The 20483-nt window shown below is 40.1% G+C and overlaps 1 protein-coding gene across 10 annotated transcripts in view; it reads left to right on the top strand.

Annotated features, from left to right (window-relative positions):
• RBM47 (RNA binding motif protein 47) overlaps positions 1–20483 on the top strand; it is a 219258-nt gene that overhangs the window by 154213 nt on the left and 44562 nt on the right. For 9 of the 10 annotated variants that reach the window (XM_012474972.2, XM_064366558.1, XM_064366550.1 and 6 more), the window contains one exon: positions 20234–20356. The gene's annotated coding sequence lies outside the window, so the exon portion shown is untranslated. Of the gene's footprint in view, positions 1–12069; positions 12136–20233; positions 20357–20483 lie in introns of those variants that run through there. The other variant, XM_012474974.2, reaches the window with a different exon arrangement.

The raw sequence follows: 20483 nt of genomic DNA, 5'->3' as shown, positions 1-20483 counted from the left end.
ATTTGCATTGATTTGTTTATCATTGAGTTTGAAGATTTTGTTAGGTTTGAGATTCATTTGTTAATTCCTAGATGTGAGAGATTAAAATATATATAACATACATATATATGATACAAATTGTAGATGTGTGTGTATATGTGTATGTAAACCCACCTAAAGAACCATCCAATATAAACATCTAATGTTGTGCCTAATAGATATATGATATGTTATATTGATAATTGAAGATAATACTTCGAATGTTAATGAGAATCTGAGAGAAGAGATACAGGCCAGGTGCGGTGGCTTATGCCTGTAATCACACCTTGGGAGGCTGAGGTGGGATGATCATTTGAAGCCAAGAGTTCAAGACTAGCCTGGGCAGCTTAGCAACACGCTATCTCCACTAAAAACTAGTCAGTTGTGGTGGCATGTGCCTGTAGTCCCATCTGCTCAGGAGACTGAGGCAGGAGGACTGCTTGAGCCCAGAATTTCAAGGACTGCAGTGAGCTATGATCACATCACTGCACTGCAGCCTGGATGACAGCAAGACCTGGTCTTAAAAAAATATATATTTTTTTATGTAATGTAATGCCTTTTAAAACAGAGAAGAGATACAGAGATAAAGAAATATACCTTTTTTTTTTTTTGAGACAAAGTCTCACCCTGTCGCCCAGGCTGAAGTGCAGTGGCACAATCTTGGCTCACTGCAACCTCCACCTCCCAGGTTCAAGAGATTCTCCTGCCTTAGCCTCCCGAGCAACTGGGATTACAGATGCCTGCCACCATGCCCAGCTAATTTTTGTATTTTTAGTAGAGATGGGGTTTCGACATGTTGGCCAGGCTGGTCTTGAACTGCTGACCTCAGGTGATCCACCTGCCTTGGCCTCCCAAAGTGCTGGGATTGTAGGTATGAGCCACCCCATCCAGCCAGATACTTCAATTTTATTATAATTAATACGAGTACTTCCTATTATTAGCTAACAAGAAATCTAATTTGATTGTAGAATTTTTTTTTTTTTAGCCTGCCTGGATTAGGAAAGCAGTTAGAAAGTTGTAGAATATTTTTAAGTGGAAAGTAATGTAACTGTGAGAAATAGAAGTGGAGTGGCAAGAGGAGATCCTAGACCAGAGTCAGTGTTGGATGGAGAGAAAGGAGGTCAATCAAGGAAAAATGGGCTTCCCATCCGGTAGGCTCTTGGTCTATTCCACACTCTTCCCATCTGGGCCTTAGTTCTCCTCTTGACCATGATCTGCAACTAAGGTCCACATGGGAAGAGTATGGAATAGACCAAGGTCGGGACACTTAGGGAAGCAGGACCGAGCTGAAGGGCAGACAGTGGGCGGAGGGAAGGAGGGAGCGCCCCCTCATTGCCATCCTCCAACTCCACCTTCCGCATGGCCTTGGGAGTGTCCCAAGAATTTTGCAGTTAAGCTTTTATTTATGCAAGTTTTGTTTCCTTCAAATTTGTCAATTTCCTAGAGTATGGACCTTCCATAACCCCACCACCACCAGCAACACCCCATCGATGTGTCTCTTAAATTTGTGGTTTATTACTTTTAATAATGTAGGTCACTGTAACTGTGTTTTTGTGTCTTGGCGCTGAAGTCAGTTTCCACAGTGTATATATTCTTCTGAATTAAAGACCCATAAAAGCAAAAACAAGAAATGGAGAGGACTGCAGATATCATGCACAATATATTTAGCAATTGTTGGCTAAAATCTACATGTTTAAAAATAGCATTCCAATATGCTGCCTGATGAGTAACAGCACTCACACCACATATATTTTTATTTTTACTGTTTGTAACAGAATGCCATGTCATAACAAAAAAGTTTTGCCCCGTATTACTGACATGGTATTACAGCTTCACTCTTTTCCCAGTGGCTCGGGCTGAAAACATTAGAGTCATTTTGGATGCTGCCTTCCTACAGGCCATCCATTAGCCAGTTCTTTCAACTCTGCCCTCAGAATACAGCTCAAAGTCAAACTCTCTTCTTCTCACCCCCTAGCACTTCCATGCCAGTGTAAGCCACCATCCTCCCATCCCTGGATGACTAGAACAGCCTCCCAAATGGTCACTCTGCTTCCTCTTTTGCACACCTGTGATCTCTACTCCACACCAGTGATTTATCTATTTATTTTTTGAGATAGAGTCTGGCTTTGTTGCCTAGGCTGGAACGCAGTGTGGCACGATCCCGGCTCACTGCAACATCTGCCTCCTGGGTTCAAGCAATTCTCCCATCTCAACTTCCCAAGTAGCTGGGACCACAGGTGCACACCACCCCACCTGGCTAATTTTTGTATTTTTTGGTAGAGATGGGGTCTCACCATGTTTGCCAGGCTGGCCTCAAACTCCTGACCTCAAGTGGTCCACCCGGCTCAGCCTCCCAAAGTGCTGGGATTACAGGTGTGAGCTACTGCACCCAACTGCACACCCGTGATCTTAAAAAATAGAAAAGCGAGGCCAGAGGAGGTGGCTCACGCCTGTAATCTTAGCACTTTGGGAGGCTGAGGCAGGCGTATCACCCGAGGTCAGGAGTTTGAGACCAGCCTGGCCAACATGGAGAAACCTCATCTCTACTAAAAATACAAAATTAGCTGGGTGTGGCGGCGCATGCCTGTAATCCCAGCTACTTGGGAGGCTGAGGCAGGAGAATCACTTGAACCTGGGAGGCGGAGGTTGCGATGAGCCACGAGCGCACCATTGCACTCTAGCCTGGGCAACAACAGTGAAACTCAGTCTCAAAAAAAAAAAAAAAAAGAAAAGGAAAAGAAGCGGATCACGTCACTTCTCTGCTCAGAATCCTCCAATCAACCAAGAAGAACCTCAAGTCCTCACCTGGGCCTATCAGGCTTCCATCTGACCCCTGCCTATCTCTCTCCCTCTGCTTCCGCTGCCCCGCCCCTTTCTTGCTGTTCTGTTCTTCAGGGACTCCTTGCCTGTTCCCCTGCTTGTCTTTACTTCATCTGGAATGCTTTTTCTCCAGGTCTTCAGAATGCCTGCCCTTCATCAGTGAGAGAGAGAGAGAGAGACACTTCCCCAGCTACTCTAACCGAAACAGCCCCCAGTTTTTCCTGCTAACCCTGCTTAATTCTTGCTCATGGAATTTCTCACTACACCCCCTCCGCAAAACATGTTTATTTCCGTATTTTTATTATGTTTCTCCAACATGATGGAAAGACCTTCTCTGTCTTGTCACCATCCAGTCTTCAGGGTCTAGAACAAAGCCACACACAGTAGGATCAATAGCCATTGTTGAGCGAGTCAGTGTCTCTTGCAACCAATTTAAAATTGAGTGCCTTGCAAAGTTACCATTTGCCCATAGAAAATTAGGTTCATTCTGTCCAAACGATTTGCTTCAGTAGCATTTTACGTTGTTCTTTTTCCTGAACTTACGCTCCTAGCTAATTTTAGCATCCCATCTGAACTGATCAGCCTTGCAGTTGACCTTTTAAAGATGTCCTCGTGTTTCTAATTTCACCTGTAATCATTAATAACATAACCAGTATTTATAGATCCATCACAGCTAAAGTTTTAGTGTTTGATATTTTTTAATGATTTCAATGACTTCCATATTCCTGTCAAATTTCTTTAGCATATCTACTTTGATTTTTTTTTTAAAAAAAGGGGGGGCTCCCTTTTCAAAGTGGTAGAATAATATGTTGAACAGGTAACTAAGCTTAAGTAAGAACTGAACCCCAAGGTCTTAAGAAGAAAAAATTTCAAAGCTTTTTAGACTCCACATATCTCATTTAGTAACTTGCCAGTTTATCCAGCCCCTGATAAGATTCTGTCTCCTGGCTGATTATAAAATAAGTTTAAGTTTTATTCCAATTTTAGGAATACTAAATTCTTGAAATAAGGAATTTTTCATTCTTCAGGAAAGAGGTGTTTTACTTTTTAAATCACAAAGTAAACAAATACAGAGAATAGTTATTTTGAAGTGTAGGGTTTGCGTTTGCCTCTGTTTGTAACTTGGTATGACTGTAAATAAGAATGCAGGCTAGGCAGGTGCTTATACCTGTAATCTCAGCACTTTGGGAGGCTGAGGCGGGTGGATCACCTAAGGTCAGGAATTCAAGACCAGCCTGGCCAACATGGTGAAACCTCGCCTCTACTGAAAATACAAAAATTAGCCAGGTGTGGTGGCATGCGTCCGTAGTCCCAGCTACTTGGGAGGCTAAGGTGGGAGAATTGCTTGAACCCGGGAGGCAGAGGTTGCAGAGAGCCGAGATCATGCCACTGTGCTCCAGCTTGGGCAACACAGTGAGACCCTCTCTCAAAAAATTTAAAAAATAAGATAAAATAAGAAAAAGAATGCAGGCTAGTTATACCTCCTGCAGGAAGCTTTCCCCATGGACTCTGATCTATCTTAGCAATGCTCTTCACCTGATTGCAGAAGCTCCCATTGTCAGGATAGCACATGGTGTTCTATTTCACTGTGTATTCTATAGGTTGTAACTGTCTGACATTTAATGGTCTCTCCAAGAGGATTATTAGCTCCCAGTTAAGAGAAATCACATCATGTCTGGGCACAGTGGCTCACGCCTGTAATCACAAACACTTGGGGAGGCCTAGGCAGATGGATCAGCTGAGGTCAGGAGTTTGAGACCAGAGTGGCCAACATGGCAAAACTCCACCTCTACTAAAAATACAAAAAGGCGCGGAGGCTCACACCTGTGATCCCAACACTTTGGGAGGCCAAGGTGGGCGGATCACTTGAGGTCAAGAGTTTGAGACCAGCTCTGGCCAACATAGCAAAACCCCCGTCTCTACCAAAAATACAAAAATTAGCTGGGCATGGTGGCGCATGCCTGTAATCCCAGTTAATCTTGAGGCTGAAGCAGGAGAATCACTTGAGCCCAGGAAGCGGAGGTTGCAGTGAGCTAAGATCATGCCACTGCACTCCAACCTTGGCGACAGAGCAAGACTCCATCTCAAAAAAAAAAAAAATCCAAAAATTAGCAGGGCATGGTGGTGTTCACCTGTAGTCCAGCTACTCTAGAGGCTGAGGCAGGAGAATTGCCTGAACCTTTGAGGCAGAGGTTGTAGTGAGCCAAAATCATGCCATTTCACTTCAGCCTGGGTGACAGAGCAAGGCTCTGTCTCAAAGGAAAAAAAAAGAAAAAAGAAACCACATCATGATCCAGGTCTTGCTCTTCCCCAGGGCTTGAGTACATCTCGGGATATTATAGAAAGTGCTCCATAAACACCAGTTGGAATGGAAAAGCATAGTGCTTGACAAATCCAGAATGTTAGGGGATTTTTGTGGCAATTTTAAGGAAATTATTAAATATGTGATTATTAAAGAGTAAAACTCACAGAATACTTGGCAAAACCACACACTTCCTGAGCCCTTGTTACCCTGACTGCCTGTTCCTCCTGACTTAGGAGGAAAAATATCTACTTTTCACATTATGACAATGTAGCTGGCTTTTTCTCTAGCCTAAGTGGAACAAAAGGCTAGAATTTTACACATGGTTTGTGACTTGGTAATAGGTGTCTTCTCTCTATCAGCATTCAATATTTATTCTGAACTTCTTCTTTTTAAGATTAAGAAGTCTTTTAAAATTACCACAGAATCTATGATATGAGGTAAATACTGGTAATTACTTAGCTTATCAGATGCTACATTTTGCTATGTTAGAGGAACAGAAAGGGATCACCATGCAATCTAGCAGGTTTCTAAGAATTAATGAAGAGTGCTGCCTAGGATAGAGGAAGGGCTTAGAGGGAAAATGCAAAGCAAATTCTCTTTAGATTCAAATTAGATTTTGTGGCTTTCCTTAGTTATGGTTTCATTCATCAAGCATTAAAGGGTTTCCAACTTAGCTCCAAAGATGCCATCTCAACAAAGTTTTTCTGGGTTAGTACAGAAATTCCTGTCACTGATAGGCTGACAGAGCAGCAAGGTAAAGCATGAGGTAGGTAGAGAGGTAGCTAATCAGGAGGAAAGAAAGAAGATTATCCACTTAACTCAAGATGGTACAGTGTGATCTCTAAGAGCCAGAATGCCTGGATTGGAATCCTCACTCCACTTCTTATTTGCTGGCTGTTGGTCTTGGACCAATTACTTTATTTCTTGTGCCTTAGTTTTCTCATCTATAAAATATATTTAAGGTTTATTACAATTTTAGGAATACTCAATTTTTGAAGTAAGGAACATTCTTCAGGAAAGAGGTGTTTTACTTCTTAAATCACAAATTAAATGCAGAGAATGCATATTTTGAAGTGTAGGGTTTGTGATTGCCTCTGTTTGTGATTTGATATGATTGTAAATAAGAAAAAACATATTTCTCATCTACAAAATGGAGATGAGGCTGGGCACAGTGGCTCACGCCCATAATCCCAGCACCAAGGCAGGTGGATCACCAAAATTCAGGAGTTCAAGACCAGCCTGACCAACATGGTGAAATGCTGTCTCTACTAAAAATACAAAAATTAGCCAGGCATGGTGGCAGGCAGCTGTAATCTCAGCTACTTAGGAGGCTGAGGCAGGAGAATCACTTGAACCTGGGAGGCAGAGGTTATAGTGAGCCGAGATTGCACAACACACTCCAGCCTGGCAACAAGAGTGAGACTCTGTCTCAAAAAAAAAAGAAAAAAAAATGGAGATGATACTGGTACCTGCCTCAACCTATATATGGGGGTTGCATGTGTTAATATATGTGAAGCGCTTAAAACAGTGCCTGGTAAAGGACAGGGGCTGTATGTAGGAGTTAGCTACAGTTATTTTGCTACAGATGGAGGTGATGAATTAAGTGGCTGCCTCCCAGATGTACTCTTGTCAGTGTTGCATGTAGCACACATGGGCGCTTGAAGTCTGTGAATTTCGTGACTGCCCATTACACAAGAAAGTCGGGACACTTTGACTGACTGGGCTTTTGTGATAAATTTAAATTTCTATGATCCTGAAAAAGGTTGGTCCCCACTCATTCTCATCCCTTTCTTCTTCCTCTCTGAGTCAGTCTCCCCTGTCAGTGAACCTTTCTAAGGGATAGGTATTTGGTGTAGTAGGTGAGCACTCAGGGCAGGCCTAAAGCCTGTGATTTAAAGAGGGTGGAGGGGATGGGAATGAAACGGAGTGAGGGTGAGTGGAGATCCCAAAGCAGTCCACGGCCTGGCCAGTTTAAACCATCTGAAGTGCCTGCAAACTCGAGAAATACCTGGAAAACCAGGTTTGCTGCATATTTTCTCTTGGATTTTTTTTCTCTAATACCCGTACCAGGCTCCTACTACTTTATTTGAGATGGCAGCTGCCTTGCCTATGTTCACATTGAATAGCCACTAACATGTAAGCAAGAAATACTTGATATATGATTTTCTTTTTTTGAGACTAGGGGAGTCTCACTCTATTGCTCAGGCTGGAGTGCAGTGATGCAGTCACTGCTTACTGCAGTCTTGACCTCCTGGACTCAAGTGATCCCCCTACCTCCTGAGTAGCTGGGACCACAGGTGTGTACCACCACAGCTGGCTAAGAATGTGATTTAAATGAGTTTATATTAATAGCACATCCCATGAAAAATCTAATGGATTAATACACTTAATTTTTATAATGATAAATACAGTTTCCCTTATAATTCAGAGATTATGCAAACATAACCTTCCCGCCACCACCCAACACACACACATTCCTGTTCTGTACCCTGCTGTTTTTTTCTCCTTAGTTCCTTCACAATCTACCATACTATATATTTTACTGATTTATTCATTTAATGCCTGACTCCCCTGTGAGACTATGGGGTTCATGAGGGCAGGGATTTTTGTCTGTTTTGCTCATTCCTATAGCCTCAGTACCTAGAACCGTGTCAGGCACTTTGAATGGATGAAATATACAAATGTTAGTTACTTTTATAATTTTAATATTTAAAACAGTTGTACCTCTGGGCACAGTGGTGCACATTATAGTCCAGCTACTTGGGAGGCTGAGGAAGGAGGATCACTTGAGCCCAGGAGTTCTAGACCAGTCTGAGCAACACAGCTAGACTTTATCACAAAACAAAAATAAATAAATTAAACCAAGGGTACCAACTGAGAAGGTACCATTTTATTTAGTTTTACTTACTTACTTATTTGAGACTGGATCTCACTCTGTCATTCAGGCTGGAATGCAGGGATGCAGTCGTGACTCACTGCAGCCTCAACCTCCCAGGCTCAAACAAGCAATTTTCCCAAGTAGCTGGGACCACAGGCATATGCCACCATGCCCAGCTAATTTTCTTTTTATTATTTGTAGAGACGGGGTCTCACTATGTTGCCCAGGCTGGTCTTGAACTCCTGGGCTCAAGCAATCCTCCTACCTTGGCCTCCAAAAGTGCTGGGATTATAGGCATGAGCCACTGTATCCAGCCTACTATTTTAAATTTTAAAAGGACAGCCCACAGATCCTTCCTAATGTCCAGATAAGGAACACTCGTTTCAGATATGGCAATGTCCCTTGTTTAATTCTTCCTTCTCTGTGACTATTGATGCTATGATAGGGTAATTGACAAATCAACCAAAAGAAAATACTATGGTGCTTTAATCATCTGGGCTTGTGGATACTGCTTTATACTTCATCTGTTTTTCAATACTGGTTAATTAGCTTTTTAGCCAACTATTACCGCTGATACCACCAATACAGTTCTGTCATTTCATTATCAGTGTTTGACACCTTTTCAGGTGAAGGCTACTATCTGAATGTATATGTGCACACGTGTGTGCAATTTCTTTGTTTTATGCTTTAGTCATGTGTTAATACAATAAACAATAATTTCAGCAAAGGCTTGAAAATTCTAGATGGTGTCAAATACGCTCGAGGGAAACGATATGCAACTACTATATACAAAAGCAAATACACACTCAGATGATCTTTGCGTTTGCTATATGTTAGATTTTAGATAAATTAAACTAAAAAGTAGGCTGGGCGTGGTGGTTCATGTCTATAATCCCAGCATTTTGAGAGGCAGAGGCAGCCAGATCACTTCAGCCCAGCAGTTCAAGACCAGCCTGGGCAACATAGCAAGACATGTCTCTAAAAATAATAAAGTAATAAATAATAATAGTACCTATCTTAGCAGGATGCCACAGTGGCCTTAATAGATCCTATGTAAAATAGCCCACATAATTTCATGTCATGTTTTACAGTGCTCCATTTCCTCCTCTCCTGGACCTGTCTTGAGTCCTGTTTCTTCCTTCTTTTTCCAAATCTACCTCAAAGCTTATCTCATCCTAAGCTTCTGTTTTGCGTCTGTACTTTTTTTTCTTTTCTCCACAGCCTCAGACCTCACGACTGCTTGCTGTCACTCTGCTCTAAGTCAAAGATGCTTTGTGAAAGACAAAGGATCACTCCTCCAGGAATGACTTAAGCTTGTTGCAAGCCAGAACTATCAGAAGTTAACATGGCCAGGCGCAGTGGCTCACGCCTTTAATCCCAGCACTTTAGGAGATTGAGGCAGGCAGATTATCTGAGATTGGGAGTTTGAGACCAACCTGACCAATATGGAGAAACCCTGTCTCTCCTAAAAATACAAAATTAGCCAGGCATGGTGGTGCATGCCTGTAATCCCAGCTACTCAGGAGGCTGAGACAGGAGAATTGCTTGAACCCTGGAGGCAGAGGTTGCAGTGGGCTGAGATCAAGCCACTGCACTCCAGCCTGGGAGACAGGAGTGAAACTCCATCTCAAAAAAAAAAAGAAGCTAGCATGGCTCGTGTAGCATGATTGTTCTCCTATGATGCTGTTTATGTGTAGGGCTATACATTTGCCTATAGCGAGGACTATATAGTAGAAGCCACTGTTACTATCAGTAGAAGGGGTGACTTGCTTTTTGTGTATACTTTCCTATATTTTTTGAGTTTGTTAAAAGTAGTGTGTGTATGTGCACATATATTTTAAATTAACTTTGTTCAAAGCCAAGGCAGGAAAAATTTGCTCATTTTTTGTTTAGGGCAACCTATAATTGTAATTGTTGTTTTCAGGTATTCAGTGAAAAATTGCCTTCTCCTTACCTCCTTAGTCTTAAAATTGATCATCTTGAGATGGTTTATTTCCTATGTTTTTGCCTAAGTTATTTTTTGGTAAGATTTGGTATAGGAACACACGTGCACATGCTTACATCAAACCACAATCTCAAAATACCCTCTTTCTAATGCTTAAAACATGTCAGAACTTTTTCTTATATAATATACTCAATTACTCTTTTTTTCTTGTTAAATTTTCTTTTCTCTTTTCTCACTTTCAAAGCTACTGTCAATCAATACTGAATTACTCTTATAGAAAAACATTTTCTGAGTTTCATTTGTAGTCAAGAGGAATTTGAATCTGTCTAAAATCAGTAGTTTTTGAAAATACTGCCTTAGTAACTAAGGATTGATTCAGAGTTCCTTCAGCCAGAACCTAGCGATTTAGTTTTATATAATATTTAACATAGTTATAATCTTAGACATGTTTTGGATTTTGACCTTACATTAACTAGTTGATAATTTATAGTCACTGTCGATAGCTTTAGATTATTTTATCTAGGAGCAATAAAACTGTCTTTAAAAAATATATATATGAGTAGATGAATAGATTGAAAATGTTCTTATTGTCATTCTGGCTGTTTTTTTGTTTGTTTGTTTTTGAGATGGAGTCTCATTCTGTTGCCCAGGCTGGAGTGCAGCGGTGCCATCTCGGCCCACTGCAACCCCTGTCTCATGAGTTCCATCAATTCTCATGCTTCAACCTCCCAAGTAGATGGGATTACAGGCAGCTGCCACCATACCCGAATAATTTTTGTATTTTTCATGGAGATGGGGTTTTGCCATGTTGGCCAGACTGGTCTTGAACTTCTAACCACAAGTGATCTGCCCACCTTGGCCTCCCAAAGTGCTGGCATTACAGGTGTGAGCCACTGTGCCCAGCCCATTCTGGCCTTGTTACTTTCAACTCTGGCTTCTTCAAATTGCTAAGGTTTAACTGAATAAAGTTAACAATCACAACAGTGACGCTCAGAAAAAACAGGTCCACACTTTTGAAATTTTTGTTTTAGGAGGAGTTACAGTTTCTCCTTCCTCTCTTGTGCCATGGAGCTCACTTTAATCCCCGTTCAGAGGACACAGAAGTCACGTTGCTTTCAGGAGCTCCTCCAGGGCAGCTTCGGCTCCCTTTTCCTCTAACCTCCCAATTGCCTGAACCGACAAATCAGCCTCCAGAGAGACTTTCAATGAGGTTCCATCCCAAAACTGCTTGAAAAGGAGTGTATTTACTCAGCTTAAGTGCTTCAGGTCCTCCTGATCTGTTGTTATGTACAGATGGTTTTATTATCATAAATCATGCTGTACCTTGTGATTTCATTCTATGCCTCTTCTACTTTTCTCCACCTCTCATGAGTAAATCAATTTCCAGCTCCAAACTGATAAAGTAAAATAAGGTGAGGGTTTGGTTCATGTGTAATTTTTGCCTGTATTGTTTTTCTGCCAGACTGATCATCATAAACATGATTGTTGATAATCTTTTAGACACAGGATACTTAACCCAAGTTACCTACCCCAGATATAATGAGAAGGGGGAAAAGCAACACTTGCTAAAAATATAACATTTCTAAGAAATCCTAGTAAGACTTTTTGAGTACTTTCTATATGCCAGGAGCTTTTCTAAGCACTTTACATACATTTATTTATTTAATCCCAACAGCCTAGACAAGCTAGGCATTAGTGTTTATCATCCCTGCATGTAGCTGTACAAGTGTAATGGGCATCCATCTGGTTCTAGGATGGTGGATTTCAAAAATCATCTGTTTCCTTACAGTCATTATTGGGTTTGAATAAAATATTTCTGTTAAATGTCCTTCTGTATGATGTGGCAAAGCTTTTGTTTTCTTGAGCCTTTCCCAAATCCATCAGTTACAGTAGGGTTTCCCTTCCGTTTCAGATTGCTGTTGAGCATTTTCTATGTGGCAATTTTAACACTTCCCTTCTTTCTGTACCACTCACTCAACCTCATTCCAGGTGCCCTTAGCAAATGACTCCCAAGGCATTAAGTGGCCAAAGCTCATTTCATTGACCAATGAGGAGCCCTGTGCCATGTATAACAGAGTTACGCAGTTCCTGGGATTGGGAGCGAAGGTTGCTTAAGCAAAGCTTTCGTTACGGTTAGCCTGTCGCATCCAGATTGGAAAGACTGGAAAGGTAGGGGAAACCTTATTTGTTTTAATTGAAGAGAAGAAGAGATAGTTGTGTTTGGTTAAAGCAATTTAGATCAGGCCAGATAAATAAATGATCCATTTTGTTTGTTTTTTAATTGAAGACCCCCCAAAAAAAAAATTGGAAGTTGGTAAGAATTTCAACTGCTGCAGTCTCCCTTACCAGTATTAAAACCAAAATTCTTAAGTTATAAACATTTTTTTAAAAATCAGTTTATATAGCAGCTTTTCACTTTACATGCTTGAAAAATCTAGATCTTCACAGTGTTGTTGTTGTTATTTTATAGTTTGCTGTTACTTAAACTATGGTGTAAGAAGGGGGAATGTATCAGGATTGTCGTTTACATTTGTAATTAAAGCCATTTCCAAGTCAGTGTTTAGAGAAGAAAACTATAATTTTAAGATGTGATAACTAAAATAAGGAAAATTTAATGGAACTAGCTTTATGATAATTAGCATATAAAGATTGACAATGGTGAACTTTTCTCAGAGAAAAGTTCTGAAGACTCTTATCATTGTTTTAAAACCAATGATTAAATTTATGAAATGTATATGCTTTAAAGCATTAACATTAGTTTCACTTTTGTTATAAGTAATAGTTTTGGTATATTTTATATTTGAAATTTGTTTTAATATTAACTCAAATGACCAGAGAAGTAGAATCTTTATTCACTTCTCTCTGTCTGGCAATGGAGCAATTTGAATAGCATTTGAAATAGAAGCCAATCTTTCAAAGAAAAATATTCTTCTCTCAATGAACCCTTCTCCCTCATAATGAAAACTTTCTTCATTATGAATCCAGTTGCAATAAAATGTATATGTGAGAAATGCATATTCTTATTTATTAGCTTACGTCTGATATTTAGTGTCAAAAGATAAGTTTGGGTTCAAAGAAAAGCATAACTGGTTTTCCCTGATTGCTTTTTCCCAAAGGTGGCCTAATATGGGTTTGTATTTTATAACAGCGATTAGGTAATATGTTTATTTTAAAATGTGACAAATGAGAAATGGCACCGTTTGATTAAAAATGTTTTCAAGTGTTTCATTTTAAACTCTACTTTGGTCTAATTTGTAAAGAGAATTTTTTAATGTACATATCACAAAGTATTAAATCTCCAAGAATTTCAGTGACTGCAAATTCCCTTTTCTTACTTTGACATATTCATTTAAAAAGACTTGCATCCTGAAATGTTCTGCTTTTATTAGATTTGTTCCCAATGCCTTTTTGTAAGACGTCTGCTGCTCTCGAGATCCTCGTTATTGATGTCTTTTACTCTGGTTGACTCCTGGGGGAGGTGGGTGTGGGGGTGACCTACAGTCACAGTATTAACTATTCGTAGTGGAGAATACTTGCTAGCCACCTTCCCCGGCATAAGTCAGTGCTGCTTCTCAATTCCAAGCTCAGGTTCAAAGGTTTAGACTAACTTCACAGATCAGAGGTCAGGTACGAATTGCTGCAATTTGTAGTTCAATTCTGCCGATAAGACAGAACTTCACAGCTATGATGATTGCTTTTTTCCACTTCTGCACAGAGGCCAGGCTGGGCAGTTAACAGCGTAATTTATACAAGTCAGCCCTTGGCACCCGAGTTTAATGAGTAACTAGCTAGTGCCTTAGGTTTCACTGGTACAAGGTGCATATTATAAAAAGGGTCAAATGTCAGTGCACAAACACAGAATGGGGAGGGGTGTGATAATCTCATCAGCACCATCGATGAATCATATGTAAAGATTCAATAATTTGTGTTTATTTGTTAAGATTATATTTCCACTGTATGAACGTTAGTATGCTCATTTTCTTTGCTATTTGAAAGATGTAGATAATTTGGTTAGGTTTTAGCAAGAAAGAACTGTCTGATTAGAGATTATTAACTAAGCAGTAGAAAGTGAAATGGCAGTTTTGGTTACTCATTTTGTGGGGTCTCTGTGTTCTAAAATGTGATAACTTTTTAAGAAGCTAGGAAACAAGTCAGAATACCAGTTATTTCTAAGCCCATGATATTTATGCCTATGTGATATTCTCTGTTCGTCACCCAAAAAGTTGAACTCCTATCTTTATTTCTAACCTATGTTGAGAATATCATTTATCGTTTAAAGCTGAATATTGGGGTTCTTGGAAAAATTCCTACCGGATAGGCCTTAACAATTCTGAATTTGCCATTCAGTTTTAACTCCTCATGTTGACTCTGAAGCCATAATATTTATGCACATAGAATCATTTGTCCTTTTGTTTGTTTGTTTGAGACGCAGTCTTGCTCTGTAGCCCAGGCTGGAGTGCAGTGGCACAATCTTGGCTCACTGCAACCTCTGCCTCCCAGTCCCAGTTCAAGCAATTCTCCTGCTTCACCCTCCCAAGTAGCTGGGATTACAGGCATGTGCCACCATGCCCAGCTAATTTTTGTATTTTTAGTTGAGATGGGGTTTCACCATATTGGCCAGGCTGGTCTTGAACTCCTGACCTTATGATCCGCACACCTCAGCTTCCCAAAGTGCTGGGATTAAAGGCGTGAGTCACCATGCCCGGCCCATTTGTCATCTTTGTTATAGCATAAATTTGAATTTTCTACTCTTCCAAATTGGAGTGCAGCAGCAATTGGATTCTTCTATAGAAGGCCTCGGGTTTGAACCACAGTTTCTTCACTTCCAGCTAAGGGACCTTAACAGATGGGCAGTCTCATTGAACCTCAGTTCTGGCATCTCCAGAATAAGTAGAATCATAGATCTTGCTTCATGAGGTTGGAGCAATGATTAAATAAGATGAGGTATGTAGATTGCTTTGCGCCGTACCTAGTGCATGAGACACAATGAATGTTGGGTCATTACTATTATTACTATTATTATGTTACTTAGGTCGTGAGTTCACCTAGCCTACCACTATACCATCTCAATTTGGCTTAGACTTGGTCTTGGCTCTGTTCATTTCATGAGGGATATAGTTGGGTGTAGCATAGAATAAGGTGATTTGGGAATGTTTCAGGATGCATTTCTTTTGGATGTCATGGGGAAGCTTATAAAATTCCTCCATTTCAAGTCTAGCACTCTTTCAGATGCTTTTTTTCTTTAGCTGATTTGCTGTCACGTGGCAAAAACTGTAAAAGGAGATAAATCCAAATTATCTGATTTCCTTTGAGAGCTCCTTTATTCTGCCAAGCGGTGAAAAACATTTGAGCTGAAAAAAAAATCCATAAATGATACCTTACCAGTGGGCTAAATTCTATTATTGATTTTATATCTATATATATTACACTTACTAGAATTTCATGCTTTCCAGAAATGAAAATATTAAAGTAGTTCTTTTTCATCTCAGTCCTATGGAATGTAAAAATAACATTTGAAGAAAAACCTAATTTTTTTTTTTTTTTTTTTTGAGATGGAGTTTTGCTCTTGTTGCCCAGGCTGGAGTGCAATGGCATGATCTCAGCTCACTGCAACCTCCGCCTCCTAGGTTCAAGCAATTCTCCTGCCTTAGCTGGGATTACAGGTATGCACCACAATGCCTGGCTAATTTTTTGTATTTAGTAGAGATGGGGTTTCACCATGTTGCTCAGGCTGGTCTCGAACTCCTGACCTCAGGCGATCCACCCACCTTGGCCTTTCAAAGTGCTGAGATTACAGGCATGAGCCATTGCGCCCATTGAAATCATGATTTTCAACTACTAATGAAAATATAAAAATGATATACTTGGCATTAAAAAGGTAGTAACAACACCTCAGACTAATTAAACAATTAAGTGCCTACTATTGGCTTGGATTAGGGGTGGAACTCTAGGATTCTAGTTATGAGTCAGGTCTTGATTCTTCCCTGGTAGAGTTTAAAACTGACTCAAGATGACCAGCATTATAGCAGTTACTATAAGTCTAAACCAAAGAAAATTGCCAGCAGTCCTACAAAATAGCAATTTCATATGATTCAACCTAGTGCTGTATGAAGGATTATATGACGTTGGAACATATCCCTGGGGGCTGCAGGAATGGCTTCCTAGAAGGAACGAAGTTTGGGATGAGTGCAAGCTGGCTAGACAGGGGAATTGGTGAGGGCCGAAGCATTGGAACAGCATGTGTAAGGGGGAAAGTGGCACAAGATGAGGCTGGAGCAGGACCTGGACTCTCTTTATAGGCCTTACGAACCTTACCAAGGATACAGACTTAGCCTAAGGGCAATGAAAGGACAGTGGAGGGGTTTAAGCAGAAGGGTGGTAAAACCAGATTGTGTGTTTGTGTGTATAATACATATATAAATAAAAATATAAATAGAATATATGATGTATACTACATAGATGTTAAATTTTTATATAATATAATTATATATTTATATATTTTATTAAAATATAATCTATAATATATAATATATATGCATATCATGTTATACATATTATATAATATACATTATACTTTATTTATTTATTTTGAGACAGAATTTTGCTCTTGTCGCCCAGGCTGGAGTGCCTGGCACAATCTTGGCTTACTGCAACCTCCACCTCCTCCATTCAAGCAATTCTGTCTCAGCCTCCTGAGTAGCTGGGATTACAGATGTGGGTCACCACACCCTGCTAATTTTGTATTTTTAGTAGAGACAGGGTTTTACCAGGTTAGCCAGGCTGAACTCAAACTCCTGACCTCAGACGATCTGTCCATCTCAAACTCCCAAAGTGCTGGGATTACTGGCGTGAGCCACTGTGCCCTGCCAAACTGCTTATATTTTAAAAGGGCCCTTTATCTGCAAGGAGACCTAGATTGATTATAGCAGGCCTGAGTGGAAAGGGAGAAGCCAGCTGGGAGTCTACTGCAGGAGTCTAGGCAGGAGCTAATGGTTAGTTTATGAGATGATTTCAAATGTCATGTCTTGTGTAATCCTTGTAATGGTGATCTTTCAGTATGTGGGTGACAACCTGAGGCTCAGAAATTTACATAGCATGTCCATGGTCAAACTGTGCAGGTGGTAAAGCAAGAACTGTACCCCAGTTATTTGACCCTCAACATGGTGGTCTTCTGGCAGCTTTAGGCCCCCAAGTACCAGCATCCTTGGGTGAGAGCAATTGGTTTGTCTTAAGAAAGGATCTGGCTGGGCACAGTCACTCCTGACTGTAATCCCAGCACTTTGGGAGGCCAAGGCAGGCAGATCACTTGAGGTCAGAAGTTGGAGACCAGCTTAGCCAACATGGTGAAACCCCATCTCTACTAAAAATACAAAAATTAGCCAGGCATGGTGTGTGCACCTGTAATTCCAGCTACTCAGGAGGCTGAGGCAGGAGAATCGCTTGAACCCAGGAGGCAGAGGTTGCAGTGAGCTAAGATCATGCCATTGCACTCCAGCCTGAGTGATGGAGTGGGACTGTGTCTCAAAAAAAAAAAAAAAAATTATGAAATGGATTGTGTTTGTAGTTATTCTGGAAAGTCAGATTTTTCTGGAAACAAACATTAACCCTAAGCGTTTTATTTTGGGGAAATGTCCCGTGTGAATAGCCGTGAAAAGCACATCCGTGATCCTTCTTTTCCTTTTTATGATGTAGCACAAAACTACCTGAATCCTGTGTTACATTTATACATTAATAATTTGCTTTCAGTTCATAGAGTTTACATGCTCATTACCTTGATATTACATTTTAAAGGGAGACATTTTACCATTATAAAAAGAGTGAAAACTCTAAATTCTTTACAAATAATATATGCCAAGAATGGTGCTTTATAAATATTTTCTGGTTTTCGCAACTGTCCTGCCAGAAATGATTTCTACTTTACAGATGTGGAAACTGAGGCTTAGGAAAGTTGAATATACTTGTCTGGATTTACTTAGCTAGCAGATGAGCGATGCAGGAGTCTAAATTTTATTTTATTGTCTTGACAGTGTACAATTAATTTCAAGACATACCTTCTTGTACTTTGTACATTTATTTTCATAGTTTTTATCAGCCACTATGATGTTGATTACTAGTTATTATCCAGGATGCAGCATTTTGGGAATTGTCTTTTCACAGAGTTGGGTAAAGATTATGTGTATTGAGACATAAATCGTTTAACAGCTATTGCTTTATAATTTATTTGAGGGTGTGGCTTTTTTCTTTCAGGAGATCATTGAACAAGATTAAAACTAGGTCATGGTGAAATATTATTGCTTGTGTTTCCATAAGGTTATACATCTCAATGAGCACCCAGTCATTCCAATATAAAGATAGGGCAGAATAATTTTGAGCTATAACTGATAGGAAAGGCCATTTAATCCAGAAGGTTTCCAACTGTGCTCTATGGAGTCTTAAAGGTCTTATGGTGTCCCCACAAGGACACAATGAATGATGGAACTGGAGGCACCTCCCTTCTTCATCCCCTACCCATACGTGAACCAGCTCCTGTTTTATTGGTGTTGTTTTTGCATCTAGTTGGATTTTTGGTGGAAGAAAGGGTGCTACAACTAAAAAACAAAGAAAAAACAAACACAATGATTTTTTTAAATTTTGAGAACTATTGATAATTCAACTCCTTTATTATTATTATTTATTTTTATTTTTATTTATTTAATTTTTTTGAGTCTTGCTCTGTTGCCCAGGCTGGAGTGCAGTGGCACTATCTCAGCTCACTGCAGCCTCCACATCCCAGATTCAAGTGATTCTCCTGCCTCAACCTCCTGAGTAGCTGGGATTACGGGTGCCTGACACCACACCTGGCTAATTTTTTATATTTTTAGTAGTGACAGGGTTTCACTATGGCCAGGCTGGTCTTGAACTCAAGTGGATCACTTGAGGACAATCCAAATTGAGTTCAATTTGGCCTCCCAAATTGCTGGGATTACAGGCATGAGCCACTGTGCCCGGCCTCCTTTACTATTTTTTTTCCACAGGAGTAAACTTTGGCTCAGACAGATAAAATGAACAGGGAATAACAGAGGTAGGGTTAAAACTAGCCTTCTCGTTCCCAGTCGGATGTTGAAACCACTGTGCCATATTGAATCTTGTAAGTGATTTGGAGCTTCAGATGGCTTGAGGAGGGCTGTCTATAGTTTGGAAAATCAGGCAGATTATATTTCCACATGTTGAAATAAAAATAAAAGTTTTGTGCTGAAGGTGTATTTTAATTCCTCATCTGAAATATCTTTAATCTTGAATTTTAAATTCTTTTCATTTGAATATTTTCTATATCATTACTTATTAAAGATTATCTTAAAACCCCAAATCATATTTCTTATGGGCCTCTCCATGCAAAGAACATCCTCGAAAGAGTCTTGACTCTGCCAAGTACAGTGGCTCACACCTGTAATCCCAGCACTTTGGGAGGCTGAGGAGGGTGGATCACTTGAGATCAGGAGTTTGAGACCAGCCTGGCCAACGTGGTGAAACCCAGCTCTACTAGAAAATACAGAAATTAGCCAGGCATGGTGGTGGGTACCTGTAATTTCAGCTACTTGAGAGGCTGAGACAGGAGAATCGCTTGAACCCAGGAGGCGGAGGTTGCAGTGAGCTGAGACTATGCTACTGCACTCCAGCCTGGGTGACAGAGAAAAACTCCGTCTCACAAATAAAAAAAAAAAAAGCCTTAATTCTATATTTTAGGGCGGAATAGTAAGTCTCTTTCATGCCAAGCCTGATTGGTAGTGGATAGCTGGAGTACTTGCTTCAGTGGTTTTGAGAACCCTCTCTGGACCCTGCAGAAAAGAGTGTGAAGATCTATTAGTGATGCGTAGCATAAGCCTGTAAATTAGCTGTGAGCTAGATATTATTTTCTCTGTAAAGGGTATTACCTCTTCTTGCATAAATATAGGCTACATCTGTATTCTTTCTTTAGTCTTATGTGCATCTTGAAGTCATGTACACTCTAAAGAAGGCAGAGAGAAAAACACAAATGGAAGAAATTGATCATTTTCTTATTACTGTTCTCTGTTTCTTTAAGAATCAGATAAGTAGTTGCACTTTTTGGTTTGTAGAAAACATGATAATTAGAGTAATGGTATTTCATTTTTTGAAGAAAATGACCCTCCAATTTCTAACCATTATGCTTATGAACTACAAGATGGTCTGGCCCACCAATTTCTAATGCACATATGAAAATTATGTTGAAATAGAAAATATTTCTAACCATTTCTTTTTTAACCCTTAGGATTTGCCTCAAAGGGCACTCCAAAAGTTGAACAGAGAAATCCTGAGGAAGCTGCCTGAATTTGCCTGTCTACTCTTGTTCTGCATCTTACAAAGGACCATACAAATCAAATTGGTGGTTTTGGTGAGTATACCTCCTCTGGTCCTTTTCCTTTTCGCTTAAGCAAGAACGTAAGTTTTCACCCTATCAGCCAAGATACCTGCCGCTTAGACAGTGTGTACCTGTTGTGTGTTCATGTGGCAACATGAGT

The sequence above is a fragment of the Aotus nancymaae genome, unplaced genomic scaffold (assembly GCF_030222135.1).
Source record: "Aotus nancymaae isolate 86718 unplaced genomic scaffold, 86718_ANA_hifiasm-v0.15.2.pri h1tg000006l, whole genome shotgun sequence".
NCBI classification, from domain to species: domain Eukaryota; kingdom Metazoa; phylum Chordata; class Mammalia; order Primates; family Aotidae; genus Aotus; species Aotus nancymaae.
This window is presented reverse-complemented; position numbering and strand designations above follow the sequence as displayed.